The sequence below is a fragment of the Pleurodeles waltl genome, chromosome 8 (assembly GCF_031143425.1).
Source record: "Pleurodeles waltl isolate 20211129_DDA chromosome 8, aPleWal1.hap1.20221129, whole genome shotgun sequence".
NCBI classification, from domain to species: domain Eukaryota; kingdom Metazoa; phylum Chordata; class Amphibia; order Caudata; family Salamandridae; genus Pleurodeles; species Pleurodeles waltl.
Window position 1 is genome coordinate 1217571110 of NC_090447.1, and position 18979 is coordinate 1217590088.

An 18979-nucleotide genomic window follows, 5' to 3' on the forward strand; every position below is an offset into this window, starting at 1 on the left:
GTCTGCTGTGCCACACTCAGCTCTTCCCTAGCTGGACCCCCTTCACCCAAAGGCTCATCTGGTGTAGGTTCTACACAGGGAGAGGATTCGTCTTCCTCAAAAGAGGAATCTTCTGGAGAGGGAGGGATAGTGGGCAAGGATTTACCCTTTCTACCCCTAGCTTGTGGGAGCACTTGGTCCATTGTTTCAGGATCCATGCTTCCCTGTCCTCTTTGTTTCTGGGCTTGAGCCCTTGTGAGAGCACACGTGTGCCCTGGAATGCCCAGCATTTCTGCATGAGCCTCCAACTCCACTTCAGCCCAAGCTGATGTCTCCAAATCATTGCCTAGTAAGCAGTCTACAGGTGAATCAGAGGCTACCACAACTTTCTTTGGACCAGTAACCCGCCCTTCCCCCCAGTTGATATTTACAACAGCCACGGGGTGGCTCGGAGTGTTGTTATGCGCATCAGTCACTTGGTACTGCTGGCCAAGTAGGTGTTGATCAGGGTGAACCAGCTTCTCAATCACCATAGTGACACTGGCTCCTGTATCCCTGCAGGCCTCAACCTAAACACCATTTACTAGGGGAAGTTGCTTGTACTTACTCATATTAAGGGGACAAGCAACCAAGGTGGCAAAGTCAATACCAGCATCAGAGACTAAAACAGCCTCTGTGGTCTCCCTAACCAGACCAACCCTAACTACATTGCCAATGGTGACCCCAGCTACACCCTTTGATTGGCTATTTGTATTAGACTTCCCACCACCACTGCTATCACTAAGGGCACTAAAGGACGCAGTTGGGGCTGTGGTGGTGGGAGCCTTGGTGCTTTTCTTTGGACAAGTGGAGTCACTGCCCAATGGCCCTTACTCTTACCTAAATAACACCATGGACTATTTTGATTGTTAGAAGAGGATTTGGACCCGCCTGTGGGAGGCTGGCATTTCTTATGGTGGGTACCTAGTGGTACTTATAGCTTGTGCCAGGTCCAGTCATCCCTTATTAGTAGATTAGTAGTGTTCTAGCAGCTTAGGCTGATAGAGGGAGCTATAGCAGAGCAGCTTAGGCTGAACTAGGAGACATGCAAAGCTCCTACTTTACCACTTATATCATATTGTATTGTATTGTATTGTAATCGTATTTATATAGCGCTTACTACCCCTGACGAGGCGTCAAAGCGCTTTTCGATGAGTAGCACGCTACTCCGGAACCCAACAAGAATTAGTGATGGATTAGTATCGTTTAATAATGAGTACAGTTTTAGTATTATTATGAGTTAATTTGAGCCGCGGATATGAGAGTTTGATAGTTAGATTGACTGGAGTAATGGAGGGGTGGAGGAGGAAAGAAATCCAGAAGTGTTAATTGGGAGTATATCCTTCATTTACTCAACCCAAAGGCTTGGGATGAATAAAGTGGGACGGAGGGAGAAGAGTATGTGGAAGCGTTAGGGAGAGCATAGTAGTAGGGTGAGATGAATGCAGGAGAATTTAGTACGGTTGTGTGGGAGGTCACAGAGGTAGAGTGAGGTTTGGTGAGTTAGATGTGGAGGTGGAGGGAAGAGCTTAAGCAGAGATATTTAGGAGATGAAAGTGGTAGAAATGATTTGGGATGAGTCAGAGTGAGAATGGAGGACAGTTTGATAGAGACATGACATAAGAGTGATGAGTAGATAAGTGTGATAAGATGAGAGCAGGAATTCATAGATATCTAGTATAACAACCCAAAAACCAGTAGCCATGCAATGATCCACGAACATGCCAAGCAAAGAAACAACATATACACATACATATATATATATATATATATATATATATATACATACACACACACGTGAATACACACACATATGCACATACAAAACATAATTAGAACCATGGGTAAAAAATACTTAGACAGGTTTAAAGAGTGTGTGTGTATTTTATTGTTATGACAGTAGCAATACATATTTTCCAAAGAAACTATAAATAAATGGAAATATACATATAGGCCCTCATTCTGACCTTGGCGGGCGGCGGAGGCCGCCCGCCAAAGTCCCGCCGTCAGGTTACCGTTCCGCGGTCGAAAGACCGCGGCGGTAATTCTGACTTTCCCGCTGGGCTGGCGGGCGGTCGCCTTCAGACCGCCAGCCAGCCCAGCGGGAAAGAGGCTTCCACGATGAAGCCGGCTCGGAATCGAGCCGGCGGAGTGGAAGCTGTGCGACGGGTGCAGTTGCACCCGTCGCGTATTTCACTGTCTGCGCAGCAGACAGTGAAATACATGTAGGGGCCCTCTTACGGGGGCCCCTGCAATGCCCATGCCAGTGGCATGGGCACTGCAGGGGCCCCCAGGGGCCCCGCGACCCCCCCTACCGCCATCCGGATCTCGGCGGTCCGACCGCCGGGATCTGGATGGCGGTAGGGGGGGTCGGAATCCCCACGGCGGTGCAGCAAGCTGCGCCGCCGCGGAGGATTCAATGGGGCCGCGGTACACTGGCGGGACCCCGCCAGTGGTGCCGGTCCGACCGCGGCTTTACCGCCGCGGTCGGAATCCCCATTGGAGCACCGCCGGCCTGTCGGCGGTGCTCCCGCGGTCCTCCGCCCTGGCGGTCAAAGACCGCCAGGGTCAGAATGACCCCCATAATCTGAAAAAAATATTTATCCACATAGGCATATGCAGTTCATAGTTGTTTGAAAAAGGTGGTTATGAAGGAAAGAGCCAACTCTTGAGTAGTTTTCTGAAGACAAGAAAGTTATCTGTGGCTCTTATAGTTGGGGGTAATGAATTCCATAGATTGGCTGCTTGGACGGAAAAGGATGTACCACCTACAGTCTTTTTCTTGTATGGTGGTGTTCTAAGGCGGGGTGCCAGTCTTGAGCGGAGGGTTCTTTGTTGGATATAGCACTGTATCATAAGAAACACAGGCCCATATTTATACTTTTTGACGCAAAACTGCGCTAATGCAGTTTTGCGTCAAAAAAATTAGCGCCGGCTAACGCCATTCTGAAGCGCCATGCGGGCGCCGTATTTATTGAATGACGTTAGCCGGCGTTAGCCGCCGGCGCCGTCTGGTGTGCGTTAAAAAAAACGACGTACACCAGGCAGCGCCAGTGTAGGGGGAAAATGGAGTATGGGTGTCCAAAAATGGTGCAAGTCAGGCTGAGGCAAAAAAATCACCTCAACCCGATTTGCGCCATTTTTTTTTCACTCCCAACCCCCATTGAAATGACTCCTGTCTTAGCAAAGACAGGAGTCATGCCCCCTTGCCCAATGGCCATGCCCAGGGGACTTATGTCCCATGGGCATGGTCATTGGGCATAGTGGCATGTAGGGGGGCACAAATCAGGCCCCCCTATGCCACAAAAAAAATGTAAAAAAAATACTTACCACAACTTACCTTTTCTTCCCTGGGATGGGTCCCTCCATCCTTGGGTGTCCTCCTGGTGGCAGGGGGTGTCCCTGGGGGCAGGGGAGGGCACCTCTGGGCTCATTCTGAGCCCACAGGTCCCTTAACGCCTGCCCTGACCCAGGCGTTAAAAAGAGGCGCAAATGCGGGGTTTTTTGCCCCGCTCACTCCCGGGCATCATTTTTGCCCGGGAGTATAAATCCGACGCATATGCATCGGAGTCATTTTTTAAGACGGGAACGCCTACCTTGCATCTCATTAACGCAAGGAAGGTGTTCACGCCAAAAAATGACGCTAACTCCATGAACTTTGGCGCTAGACGCGTCTAACGCCAAAGTATAAATATGGAGTTAGTTTTGCGTCGAATTTGCGTCGAAAAAAACAACGCAAATTCGGCACAAACTGAGTATAAATATGCCCCACAATACTCAGAGTTACTAAAAATAAAGGTACTTTATTTTAGTGACAATATGCCAAAAGTATCTCAAAGGATATAGGGCCAGATGTAGCAAACAGTTTTGCCCATTCTGTGTCTATGGAAAAAGGTGTTCGTACATATGCCCCATACTCCCTTAGGAGGTAAGCAAAATGATTATACGACGGAACACCAACTTTAAAAACAACTACTGCCTTAACAACGAGGTCAGAACACCGACCTCGTTCTTACTACTAATGATTTTACCACGAATGCCTTAACAACGATATTTCGTTGTAAAGGCATTCCTGATAAAACCATTAATAATAGGCACCATTCACCCTACATCCCTCACCCTACATCCCTCACCCCACCCCCCCAACCCCACCCCAAAACCTAAAACCCCCTGACCCCCACCCCCTCCCCAAAACCAAAAATGCCCCACCCCCCCAACCCCACCCCAAAACCTAAAACCCCCTGACCCCACCCCTCCCCAAAACCAAAAACGTCCCACCCCCCAACCCCACCCTAAAACCGCCTGACCCCCCACCCCTCCCCAAAACCAAAAACGCCCCATCCCCCAACCCCACCCCAAAACCTGAAAACCCCCTGACCCCCCATCCCCTCCCCAAAACCAAAAACGCCCCACCCCCCAACCCCACCCCAAAACCTAAAACCCCCTGACCCCCCACCCCCTCCCCAAAACCAAAAACGCCCCACCCCTCCAACCCTACCCCAAAACCTAAAAACCCCTAACCCCTCACCCCCTCCCCAAAACCAAAAACGCCCCACCCCCCCAACCCCACCCCAAAACCTAAAACCCCCCACCCCCTCCCCAAAACCTAAACCCACCACTTACATTAGTCAACCCCTTGTCACCTGCGTCGTCCTCCTTCGCCAACTCTCTTCTTTGTACCTTAACCACACATGTTTGTTGTTCAGAACATACGTAGTTAAGGCACAAAATAACGGAGTCATGGTTAAAAAAAGCGTTGTTGCGCTTTCGTTAACCACGACTTTCGTAAAAAAAAAAGTCGTAAAAAAGGATGTTTCCCAAGTCAAATACACAAAATATACACACAAACCAAAATCAGGTAAGTGAACAGTTAGAAAAGTAGTGCAAACACTGTAGAATACAATAGGATGCAATAGGTCTAGGGACAACACAAACCATATACTAAGAAAGTGGAATGCAAACCACTTGGGGACCCCAGGATTAGTGTAGTGTGTAGAGGGTCGCTGGGAGTGTAAGAAAACACTAAGGGTGTCCAAGATACCTGTAGGAAAGTCCCATCTTGCCTGGCATTTTACCCCCATTTTTACTTGTGTGTCAGTTTGTTTTTGCCTGTGTCACTGGGCTCCTGCTAGCCAGGACCCCAGTGCTCATAGTTTGTGGCCTATATGTGTTCCCTGTGTGGTGCCTAACTGTATCACTGAGGCTCTGCTAACCAGAAGCTCAGTGCTTATGCTCTCTCTGTCTTTTAAATTGTCACTGCAGGCTAGTGACCATTTACACCAATTCTGATTGGCACACTGGAACACCCTTATAATTCCCTAGTATATGGTACCTCGGTACCAAGGGTATTGGGGTTCCTGGAGATCCCTATGGGCTGCAGCATTTCTTTTGCCACACATAGGGAGCTCAGGCAATTCTTACACAGGACTGCCACTGCAACCTGAGTGCAATAACGTCCACGTTATTTCACAGCCATTTTACACTGCACTTAAGTAACTTATAAGTCACCTATATGTCTAACCCTCACTTGGTGAAGGTTAGGTGCAAAGTTACTAAGTGTGAGGGCACTCTGGCACTAGCCAAGGTGCCCCCACATTGTTCAGGGCAATTTTCCCCGACTTTGTGAGTGCGGGGACACCATTACACATGTGCACTACATATAGGTTAATACCTATATGTAGCTTCACAATGGTAACTCCGAATATGGCCAAGTAACATGTTTAAGATCATGGAATTGTCCCCCCATGCCAAATCTGGTATTGGGGTACCAATCCCATGCATCCCCGGGGCTCCAGCATGGACCCCGGGTACTGCCAAACTAGCGCTCTGGGGTTTTCTCTGCAGCTACCGCTGCTGCCAACCCTCAGACAGGTTTCTGCCCTCCTGAGGTCTGGGCATCCCAGTCCCAGGAAGGCAAAACAAAGGATGTCCTCTGAGAGAGAGTGTTACACCCTCTCCCTTTGGAAATAGGTGTTAAGGACCTAAGAGGAGTAGCCTCTCCTGGCCCCTGGGAATGCTTTGAAGGGCACAGATGGTGCCCTCCTTGCATATCCCCAGCCCCTGCTCTGGCACGAAACTGGACAAAGGAAAGGGGAGTGATCACTCCCCTGTTCATCACCACCCCAGGGTGGGTGCCCGGAGCCTCTCCAGTGTGTCCCAGACCTCTGCCATCCTCTGCTATCCTTTGGTTATCCTTCCCCGGCAAAGGTAGAGACAGACTTCTTATTGTGAGAGAGGATGATACAGATAATTACCAGGTTCTTAAAAATGCACTCTTGGATGGTCTGGGCTTAACCATTGAACAGTACAGAGAGACCAGAAAGGAGTCATCACAGGACTGCACAGACTTTGTAGAATGTTCTGTGAAGGCCCTAGAAGGTTGGTCACATGGCAGTAAGGTGACTGATCATGAAAGCCTCTATAACTTGATCCTGAGAGAGCATATCTTTAATAATTGTGTGTCTGACTTGTTATATTAGTATCTTGAGGACACAGATCTGACCTCTCCCCAAGAAGTGGGAAAGAAGGCAGACAAATGGGTCAGAACGATGGTGAGCAGAAAAGCCCATACAGGGGGTGACAAGGATGGCAAGAGAAAATATGGTGAAAAATCTCAGGACAAGCATGGGGATAAAAGTAAACATAAAGATCCTTCTTCATGTCCAAAACACTCCTCTGGGGTGGGGATAAAACTTCTTCATCTTCTTCAAACTCTTCACACAATCAGAAAAAGCCTTGGTGCTATGTGTGTAGAAATAAAGGCCATTGGCCAGGGGATAAGTCCTGCACAGGTAAAGCCCCTGAGCCTACCACCACTAAGACACCAGACTCTAGTGCCCCTAGCAGTAGTGGTAATAGTGGTGGGACTACTGGCAATAGTCATTCTAAAGGTGTAGTTGGGTTCACTTTGGGGATCATAATAAAAACGGGGGTAGGCCATCCCGAGACAGTTTCTGTCACACCTGGTGGCATTGGCCTTGCCACCTTGGCTGCTTGTCCCCTTAACATGGATATGTACAGGCAGTCAATCTTAATAAATGGTGTTAAGGCCCAGGCCTACAGGGACACAGGTGCCAGTATCACGTTGGTGACTGAAAACCTGGTGTCACCTGCACAACACCTCCTTGGACAGAAGTACCAAGTTACTGATGTCAATAACTCCACTCAGTCTCTCCCCTTAGCTGTAGTTCAACTTAGTTGGGGTGGTGTTACTGACCCTAGGCAGGTGGTGGTATCACCAAGCTTACCTGTAGATTGTCTCTTAGGGAAAGACCTAGAGGCCTCAGGTTGGGATGAGGTATGGTTTAGTACCCATGCATCCATGCCGGGTATCCCTGAGGAATTGCTTCCTCTCATTTCTAGTGAAATGAAAAAGCAAAGGAGAGAAAAAGGCCTGAAAGCTCAGGATCCCTCTCTACCAACAGGTAAGCAGGGTATCAAAGTATCCCTTCCCCACCCTGCCACTAAGGATACCATTCCTGTGGTGGGAGAAACCTCCCCTGGGGTAGAACCTGCACCAAATGAGCCCTCAGCTACCATAGCTGGGCTCCCAGAGGTAAAAGTACCTCTCTGTGGTACCACTAAAGCAGATGTGCAAAATTGCACAATTTTAGTAAATATGGAGCATCCCTCCAACCCTCCCAGAGAAATGTTAGTGCAGCAGCCCTGCACTACCTCTAAACACTTAGGACAGCAGCCCTGTCCTGGTGTGGAGCTTATAGGACAGCAACCCTGTGTAGGAAGTACCATCTTGCCTGGCATGTTACCCCTATCTTTACTTGTGTGTCAGTTTGTTTTTGTCTGTCTCACTGGGATCCTGCTAGCCAGGACCCCAGTGCTCATAGTTTGTGGCCTGAATGTGTTCCCTGTGTGGTGCCTAGCTGTGTCACTGAGGTTCTGCTAACCAGAACCTCAGTGCTTATGTTCTCTCTGTCTTTAAAATTGTCACTGCAGGCTAGTGACCATTTTTACAAATTCTGATTGGCACACTGGAACACCCTTATAATTCCCTAGTATATGGTACTTAGGTACCCAGGGTATTGGGGTTCCTGGAGATCCCTATGGGCTGCAGCATTTCTTTCGCACCCAAAGGGAGCTTAGACAATTCTTACACAGGACTGCCACTGCAGTCTGAGTGAAATAACGTCCACGTCATTTCACAGCCATTTTACACTTCACTTAAGTAACTTATAAGTCACCTATATGCCTAACCCTCACTTAGTGAAGGTTAGGTACGAAGTTACTAAGTGTGAGGGCACCCTGGCACTAGCCAAGGTGCCCCCACATTGCTCAGTGCAATTTTCCCGGACGTTATGAGTGCGGGGACACCATTACTCGTGTGCACTACATATAGGTCAATACCTATATGTAGCTTCACAATGGTAACTCCGAACATGGCCATGTAACATGTCTAAGATCCTGGGATTGTCCCCCCCATGCCAAATCTGGTATTGGGTCGCCAATCCCATTCATCCCCGGGGCTCCAGCATGGACCCTTGCTACTGTCAAACTTGCTCTCTGGGATTTTCACTACAGCTACCGCTGCTGCCAACCCACAGACAGGCTTCTGTCCTCTTGGGGTCAGGGCAGCCCAGTCCCAGGAAGGCAGAAGAAAGGATTTCTTCTGAGAGAGGGTGTTACACCCTGTCCCTTTGGAAATTGGTGTTAAGGGCTGGGGAGGGGTAGCCTCCCCCAGCCTCTGGAAATGCTTTGAAGGGCACAGATGGTGCCCTCCTTGCATAAGCCAGTCTACACCGGTTCAGGGATCCCCCAGTCCTTGCTCTGGCACGGAACTGGACAAAGGAAAGGGAAGTGACCACTCCTCTGTCCATCACCACCCCAGGGGTGGTGCCCAGATCTCCTCCAGTGTGTTCCAGACCTCTGCCATCTTGAATGCAGAGGTGTGAGGGCACAATGGAGGCCTCTGAGTGACCAGTGCCAGCAGGTCACGTCAGAGACCCCTCCTGATAGGCGCTTACTTGGTTAGGTGGCCAATCCTCCTCTGAGGGCTATTTAGGGTCTCTCCTGTGGGTTTCTCTTCAGATAATGAAAGCAAGAGCTCACCAGATTTCCTCTGCATCTCTCACTTCGACTTCTGCCAAGGATCGACCGCTGACTGCTCCAGGACGCCTGCAAACCCGCAACAAAGTAGCAAGACGACTACCAGCAACATTGTTGCGCCTAATCCTGCCGGCTTTCTTGCCAATCTTCTGCATCACCGGTCCTCTGGGTCCCCTCTCACCTTCATGAGCATGGTCCCTGGAACACAAGGGCTGGATCCAAATGACCCTGACAATCCAGTGGTCCTTCTGTCCAAGTTTGGTGGAGGTAAGTCCTTGCCTTCCCATGCCAGACAGTAATCCTGTGTACTGCGTGATCTGCAGCTGCTAGGGCTTCTGTGCACTTTTGCAAGGAATCTTTTGAGTACAACAAAGCCCAGGTCCCCAGCACTCTGTCCTGCATTGCTCAACTCGCTGAGTTGACCACCGACTTCGTGGGACCCTCCTTTGTAGTGTTGAGATGACTTCTGTGCTCTGATTTTCTGAATGCCTGTTCAAGTGCTTCTGCGGTTGCTGCCTGCTTCTGCATGGGCTCTCTGTACTTCTGAGCGCCCCTTCTGTCTCCTTCTCCAAGGGGCGACCTCCTGGCCCTTCCTGGGCCCATGCAGCACCCATTTTCTTCAACTGCGACCTTTGCAGCTAGCAAGGCTTGTTTGCGGTCTTTCTGTGTGGAAACAACTCTGCATTCTCCAGCATGCGGTGGGACATCTTCTGTGCAAATGAGAAGTTCCTGGCATCTTCCGTTGTTGCAGAATCTTCAGCTTCTTCCACCCGAAGGGCAGCCATTTTGCACCTTCATCCAGAGTTTGGGGGGCTCCTGCCCCCCCTGGACACTTTCATGACTCTTAGACTTGGTCTCCTTCCTTTACAGGTCCTCAGGTCCAGGAATCCATCTTCAGTGCTTTGCAGTCAGTTGTTGTCTTTGCAGAATCTCCCATCACAACTTTAGTGTTTTTCTGGGGTAGTAGGGTAACTTTACTCCTACTTTTCAGGGTCTTGGGGTGGGGTATCATGGACACCCTTAGTGTTTTCTTACAGTCCCAGTGACCCTCTACACTAGGCTGGGGTCCCTAAGCGGTTCGCATTCCATTTTATTAGTATATGGTTTGTGTTGCCCCTAGGCCTATTGCATCCTATTGTATCCTACAGTTTGCACTACTTTTCTAACTGTTCACTTACCTGATTTTGGTTTGTGTGCATAATTTGTGTATTTTACTTACCTCCTAAGGGAGTATATCCTCTGAGATATTTTTTGCACATTGTCACTAAAATAAAGTACCTTCATTTTTAGTAACTGAGTATTGTGATTCTTTGATGTAGTGCTAAATTATATAACTGGTATAGTAGGAGCTTTGCATGTCTCCTAGTTCAGCCTAAGCTGCTCTGCTATAGCTACCTCTATCAGCCTAAGCTGCTATAACACTACTAATGTACTAATAAGGGATAACTGGACCTGGCACAAGGTCTAAGTACCATTGGGTACCCACTATAAGCCAGACCAGCTTCCTACATCCTGCCCTGCTCCAACTCAAGAGAAACAGCAACCCTGTTCTCTCTTACAGACATATGGACAAAGTTTTTGCCCAGCTATGGCTTTATTGAGACAGCATCCATGTCTAGCATTTTCTGTATTTGACATAGGCCTAGTGGACCACTCCCACTGCCCAACTTTAAAACATACTAATGTAAACTCTGAGAATTTACACTCACACTGTTGGTTAGGTAAAAATAACAGGGTGGTTTACATTCCCACAGGGAAGTATTCATATAGTGGATGATAAAGAGAGTAACTACTTTATTGCAGATCTACTCTCCACTTATCACCACTTAGACAATAAAGTCTCAACTGGCCAAGGTTAGCCTTCTTGTCCTTTGTTTGGGAGAGGGGGTTGTGTGAGAAAGTAGCCTCTTTCTAGGATCGTTACCCCCAGTTTTGGCCTGTTTTTGAGTGTGTGTCAGTGTGTTTTTACTGTGTCACTGGGATCCTGCTAGCTAGGACCCTAGTGCTCATAGTTTGTAGCCTATTGTGTATGCCTGTGTAGTGCCTAACTGTGTCACTGTGGCTCTGCTAATCAGAACCTCAGTGCTTATGGTCTCTCTGATTTTAAATTTGTCACTGTAGGCCAGTGACTTCATTTACCAATTTTATTTGGCATATTGGACTCTCTTCTAAGTCCCTAGTATATGGTACCTAGGTACCCAGGGCATTGGGGTTCCAGGAGATCCCTATGGGCTGCAGTATTTAATTTCTTTTGCCACCCATAGGGAGCTCAGACAAACCCTTACACCGAACTACCATTGCAGCCTGCGTGAAATAGTGCACACACTATTTCACAGCCATTTTACAGTGCACTTAAGTAACTTATAAGTCACCTATATGTCTAACCTTCCCTTGTTGAAGGTTAGGTGCAAAGTTACTAAGTGTGAGGGCACCCTTGCACTGGTAAAGGTGCCCCCACATAGTTCAGGGCCATTTCCTCGAACTTTGTGATTCCGGGGACGCCATTACACGTGTGCACTATATATAGGCCAATACCTATATGTAGCTTCACAATGGTTACTCCGAATATGGCCATGTATGGTATCTAAGATCATGGAATTGTCACCCCATTCCAAATCTGGTATTGGGGACCCAATTCCATGCATCCTGGGGGCTCCACCATGGACCCCCAGTACTGCCAAACCAGCTCTCTGAGGCTTGCACTGCAGCTACAGCTGCTGCCACCTCACAGACATGGTTCTGCCCCCCTGGGGTCTGGGCAGCCCAGTCCCAGGAAGGCAGAACAAAGCATTTCCTCTGAGAGCACGGTGTTACAACCTTTCCCTTTGGAAATAGGTGTTACGTGCCTCTGGAAATGCTTTGAAGGGCACAAATGGTGCCCTTCTTGCATAAACCAGTCTACACTGGTTCAGGGACCCCTTCTCCTCTGGTCTGGCGTGAAGCCTCAGAGAGCTGGTTTGGCGGTACTGGGGGTCCATGGAACCCATTGGAGCCCAGCATTTACCCTGATTGAGCTGGGTAAGGGCTTCTTCCGACTTCTATAATGTGATGCCTTCCTCCAGCATCATAGCATCCTCCCTATGCAGTGAGACTACCAGGAAGTCCCTTACAAACTCCTGGAGGGTCACCTGATCAGACCAACTCCTAACTGAAAATAATTTAGCATAATAGAAAGCGAAACAGGAGGCAATTGTCCCATTTACTGTTACCTTCAGACCCCTCTCACCCAGTACATATGCAATCAGCTCGGTACAGGAGGTATTAGCAGCCAGCCTGTTGAGGGTCTTGCTGGTCTTGTCCTCCTACTGGTAGATACGATTCTGTGTGGAGAGCCACCCCGTCCATGCCTCCTGCAACAACTTCCGCTGAAGTAAGTGTTGCATAAGAAGGGAATCTCTAAGGAGGGCCAGTGTCGATGAAGTCATAAACTCCCTTACCACCTGCAGAATGCGATTCCCGAGGCCAGTCACCTTGTTTGGTTGCTTACACTTCCTGCCTGAGATGTGGCTTACAATACTCCCTCATAGGGTAGCCTTCATTCCCTCCCAGTAGAGTCACTGAGGAGTCAGTGCGCCATATGTTTTCATTCAGGTATTGATCAATGAGTAGATGTGTGCCCCGGCCTCAATATCTTGTAACCACCATGCATCAGGACGCCAGCTTGCCATCGCCCAGGTATATCCTCAGCTCCACTGGGCAGTGTTCTGACAGTCCACTAGCAAGAATGTCTGTGCCTATTACCTTGTGTGTCTCAGAGGTCAGCATTAGGAAATAGTCTAGGTTTGGGAAGGCTTTATGGGCCCCTAAATAAAATGTGTAACATCTCTTTCGGGGGTGTAGGGACTGCCATACATCTGAGAGCCCTAGAGCCTTTAGGAACCACGCAAGTGGAGGATCGAGAAAAAAAGTGTACCACCAGTACTCAGGAGTGTATGTAAGAAATCAGCAGTAAGGGGTGGGACATATATGCTAAGGATTGAGAGAATTCTGCCATCAAGGAGGCCCGCAAGTGCCACATACTGGCCATCCCTGTCGTGTCATATTTGGATTGCCTTAGATGCTATTCATTGATGGATTAACACCACCTCCTCTTGAGTCTCCCTTCTGAAACTCATGTGAAATACCTAGGAGAAACCCATCCGTTGTAGGAATGGACATGTGTTGCCAATCAGGTGTGTCTCCTGTAAAAGGAAAACATCCACTCCATAGTGTTTAGCCACTCACAAGATTGCCCCTTGTATAACTGGGTCCAAGTAGCCATTGACATTTTCATCTGAGGAGCAGTAGGTGGCTGTGAGATTGGGTCAATACGTGTTGGTGTGTCATGGTCATCAGGAGTCACTAATCACAAATATTTAATGGGGTTTTGGCCATCGTTTCTGAGTGTTTGTAAGAAAAAATATAAAACAAAAGCCCTCTCTCTGCCCAACACCTGGAAAACTGAAGACATCTCTCAAGGAGTAAACTGGAGACAGCTTCTTCCTCTCTATCCCCATTACATTACACAAACCAAGCAAATGTTAGTAGCACACAGGAAAATAAATCAATAAAAGACTGGAATGAGAAAAGGTGGGGAAATGTCAGTTAGGGTGGGCTGCTACTGCAACATATTTCTCTGTCACTTAACAAATCTGTAGTGGATACCACAGTTGGCTCAATGAGGGTGTTTAGTCAGAGTCTGGTTCAGGTCCTTGTAGGGCTAGTTCTTGAGGGTTCACTACCTGAAGGTATTGGAGTTTTTCTGTATGGGCTAGAATCATCTGATAGACTGCCCGTGGAGCGTTGACGCCTTTGATTAATTCAGATTACACGCTTAGACCATTTCTGCTACTGATGGCCTCCAAACCTCCCACCCCCCACCAAAGTCCAGGTTCTGGAGGGGAGGAGCGTTTACAGGCAGCTCTCTCTTCTGCCAATGACCAGGTGGCCTTTGGTGTGTCAAAGAAGAGAGTGTTATTGTTAAAGATTACTTTGGGATGGCCTGGAAAAGCAACCTGTCTTGGATCTGCACGACTCTTAGCTTTTGTTTCACCTTCAGAACTGAATCTTTTGTTGTTGTGCTTTGCAGGTATAGTCCGGAAATATCATGACTCATCCTGAATTGCAAAATAGCGTGTCTATTTTCCAGGTGGCCTTACGTATTGTATCTCTGTAATGCTGAAAACCCTGTTTATTTGTATTCAGTCTCCTACAAAATGCATTGCAAAGGTACCTTCTGATCCTACAGGCATCCCCATAATCTGGAAGTCATAAAAGGAGGAGAGCCCCTCCGCATTGGCTCTAGCTGGTGATACTGTGGTGTGTAAACTCTTCAACATGTCTTCCATCTCTGATATCCTTCCATTCGGCCTCTGTGGCCCTCGCCGCTGTGTTGCACAGGTTTTGACCCAACAAGGAGGCGTCTGTTTGGAGTTATCTAACTTTCATCTCCAACAAGGAACAGGAGTCATTGATGCCCTTACAGATGGTGTGGCTGATCAGAGGGCCGAGGGGGGGAACCACATCCGTCTGCCGCACAAAATTCATTTTGTGAATTTGTCCATGTGCCTGTGTGCTGCTGGGGTTCCAGAAGGTGTGTCTTTCCCCATGGTGGGATGCCTAAGTTCCCACTTCTAGGATCAGCAGACCTCCTATAGTCTGCCTTGTCTCAAACTTCTCTGTGTACTACAGAGCACCACCACGGGGCGAACAGTCAGTGGACAGGAGTAGCCCCACCCTGAGAATCTCACTGTGGTCAGTCCTTGCAGTCTCATAAATTGGTCCACTTGCTATAAGCAGCCCTCCCCTTCCATCTCACCTCCGTAAGCTGTCCTGCCGGCCAGGCCCCCATAATTCTTTGTGTCCTAAGTGTAGTAGAGGCTGCCCCCAAAGGGGGCATCAGGGGCTAGTGCATTAACAGCCACCAGGGACCTGAAAATTACTGGTTTAAGCAACATCAGTGGCTAACCAACAAAGAGAAGGGCATCCTGCATCCTCCTCAGGAGAAGGAAAAGTGCATGAAGGCTGGCGCAAGGACATCGGGCAAATGAGGGCCAAGCAAGGACAAAGGATTCTTTCAAACTCCCCCTATGGGGGACACCGCTGTCCCCTCAGCTGGGGAACATGGGTTAAAAGGATTCTGCTGCCCGCGCAGGAAGACCATTGCGGGGCAGGAGGGGAAGCATAGAGGATTTTGAGAGAAGACGAAGTACCTGTGGTCAGCGCAACTCAAAATGTCCAGAGGCTGCAGTGAGATTTGGGCTGTACCGTCCTGCCCTGCCTGCTTTTCAGCTCATCTTCTCGTTTGCTGAAGATGCTGAGCTGCTTGGCACTGCCCCCTACCATGGTTCCCAAGTTTATCCCGTCATAGCTACTGCTGGGCAAATGGAGTTCTCCGAGGGAGGGTCTGAGCCCAGGGGCAACCCCGCATCAAGCCACATCAGGAAGCGCTACAGGCAGGTAAACTGTTGGCGCGACGCAGGTTTTGAGCCAAGCTCGTTCCCCCTTTTCTTGGAAGCCAAACAAATAGTACAACGTTTTACATGTGAGCTGTGTGTTACCTACGTGTCACGGGTTTAAATCCACGTGTGATTTACTCAGCTCTTCTCCAGTTAGAGGTCGCTAAAATCAGTACCACTTTCGATTGAAGAAAAAACATAATAATAATAATTGTATATAAAAATAGTACTATGGACTGCGTCTTTGATTAAAGCTGTATAATAAACACATTATTTGGCTTTGAGGCAGCAGTGGGGTGATGGAATGTGCTAGGTGCAGTTTGCCCACAGGAACACTTGGAGAAACCTCAGCAAGAAGGAGGGAGATACGATGAGCCAGCGGGTGGGAACGAGTGCAAGCCTAGTGCGGTAAACATGAGAAGGGCATCCTTCGTTATGTGTTTCACATCCCGAACCCCTGTCCCCAGATGGTTTGGAGTTTTTTCTGCCCATAAATCAGTCACCCCTTGTGACAACAGTAGTAGGCTGGCCTGGTTTGAAGTTGGTATCTCATGTACTTACACCTTATTCTTGGTCCAGTTACCCCTTATTAGTGAAATGTAGACAGTGTCTAGAAGCCAGGCTCTCTAAGGGTAGTGTGGATGAGCAGCAAAGGCCTAATTAGGAGACATGCAAAGCTCATGCAATATCACAGTCACACTGTACTCATACACATGAAAGAAAATATTTACACTTACAAAAATAAAGGTACTTTATTTCGGTGACACCAATGCCAAAAATAGCATAGAGACTATACTCCCTTAGGAGGTAAGTAATACACACAATATATACACTAGTAAACAAAAACAGGTACGTAAATAGTCAGAAAACAGTGAAAATTGTGAAAATCAAAATAGTTAGAAAAGGGCCAGGGGGAGCGTGCACGAGCCGCTGACCAAGATGGCTGCCTAACTACAGAACTCCGCGCATCGTCAGGCAATGAACATAGGTCTAGGGGCAACACAAACCATATACTCTAAAAGTGGAATGCGAATTACGAATGGACCCCAGACCTATGGGAGATTGTAGAGGGACGCTGGGACTGTGAGAAAACAGTAAGGGTGTCCAAAATACCCAACCCCAAGACCCTAGAAAGTAGGAGTAAAGTTACCCTACTACCCCAGAAAGACACAATAGTCGTGATAGAGGGATTCTGCAAGAACCACAAGCACCAGCAAAATACTGAAGACGGATTCCTGGACCTGAGGACCTGAAAAGGAAGGGGACCAAGTCCAAGAGTCGCGATAGAGTCGGGGGGCGCAGGAGCCCAGAAAACCCTGGATAAAGGTGCAAAAGGGCTGCCTCTGGGTGGAAGAAGCCAAAGATTCTGCAACAACGAAAAGGGCTAGGAACTTCTCCTTTAGATGGAAGATGTCCCACGGCGTGCTGGATGTTGCAGAAGTGTTTCCACGCAGAAATACCACCAACAAGCCTTGCTAGCTGCAAGGGTCACGGTTGAGGTTTTTGGAAGCTGCTGGGGACCAGGAAGGACCAGGATGTCACCCCTTGGAGGAGGAGACAGAGGGGGCGCTCAGCAACTCAGAGAGCCCCCACAGAAGCAGGCAGTACCCGCAGAAGTACCGGAGCAGGCACTTGGAAGTTCTGTGAACTCAGAGTAACGAGTAACAAAGGAGGGTCCCACGACGTCAGAGTCCTTCTCAGCGGGTTGAGCACTGCAGGACGGAGTGCTGGGGACCCAGGCTAAGTTGTGCACAAAGGAATCCTTGGAGTAGTGCACAGAAGCTGGAGCAGCTGCAAATTACGCAGGTTTGCTGTCTGGCGTGCGGAGGCAAGGACTTACTTCCACCAAATTTGGACAGAAGGCCCATTGAACTGTGGGAGACACTTGGACCCAGCTCCTGTGTTCCAGGGACCACGCTCGTCAGGATGAGAGGGGACCCAGAGGGCTGGTGATGCAGCCTTTTGGTGCCTGCGTTAGCAGGGGGAAGATTCCGTCGACCCACGGGAGATTTCTTCTTGGCTTCTAGTGCAGGGTGAAGGCAGATAGCCCTCAGAGTTTGCACCACCAGGAAACAGTCGAGAAAGCTGGCAGGATGAGGCGCTACAATGTTGCTGGTAGTCGTCTTGCTACTTTGTTGCGGTTTTGCAGGCGTCCTGGAAAAATCAGCGGTCGATCATTGGCAGAAGTCGAAGAGGGAAGTGCAGAGGAACTCTGGTGAGCTCTTGCATTCGTTATCTGATGAATAGCCCAGAGGAGAGACCCTAAATAGCCAGAAAAGGAGGTTTGGCTACTGAGAAAGAAGGCTTGGCTACTGAAAGAGGTAAGCACCTATCAGGAGGGGTCTCTGACTTTACCTGCTGGCACTGGCCACTCAGAGCTGTCCATTGTGCCCCAACACCTCTGAATCCAAGATGGCAGAGGTCTGGGACACACTGGAGGAGCTCTGGGCACCTCCCCTGGGAGGTGCAGGTCAGGGGAGTGGTCACTCCCCTTTCCTCTGTCCAGTTTTGCGCCGGTTCAGGGATACCCCAGCAGGGCTGGGGGATCCCTGAACCGGTGTAGACTGGCTTATGCAAAGATGGGCACCATCTGTGCCCATCAAAGCATTTTCAGAGGCTGGGGAAGGCTACTCCTCCCCAGCCCTTCAGACCAATTTCCAAAGGGAGAGGGTGTAACACCCTCTCTCAGAGGAAATCCTTTGTTCTGCCTTCCTGGGACTGGGCTGCCCAGACCCCAGGAGGGCAGAAACCTGTCTGAGGGGTTGGCAGCAGCTGCAGTGGAAACCCCGGAAAGGCAGTTTGGCAGTACCCGGGTTCCATGCTAGAGACCCGGGGGGTCATGGAATTGTCCCTCCAATACCAAAATGGTATTGGGGTGACAATTCCATGATCTTAGACATGTTACGTGGCCATGTTCGGAGTTGCCATTGTGACGCTACACATAGGTAGTGACCTATGTGTAGTGCACGCTTCTAATGGTGTCCCAGCACTCACAAAGTTTGGGGAATTTGCCATGAACAATGTGGGGGCACCTTGGCTAGTGCGAGGGTGCCCACACACTAAGTAACTTGGCACCTAACCTTCACCAAGTGAGGGCTAGACACATAGGTGACTCATAAGTTACTTATGTGCAGTGCACAATGGCTGTGAAATAATGTGGACATTATTTCACTCAGGCTGCTTTGGCTGTCCTGGTAGGAATTGTCTGAGCTCCCTATGGGTGGCAAAAGAAATGCTGCAGCCCATAGAGATCTCCTGGAACCCCAATACCCTGGGTACCTAGATACCATAAACTAGGGAATTATAAGGGGGTTCCAGTGTGCCAATGAGAATTGGTAAAATTAGTCACTAGCCTGCAGTGACAATTTTAAAGCAGAGAGAGAGCATAAACACTGAGGTTCTGGTTAGTAGAGCCTCAGTGATACAGTTAGGCACCACACAGGGAACACATACAGGCCACAAAC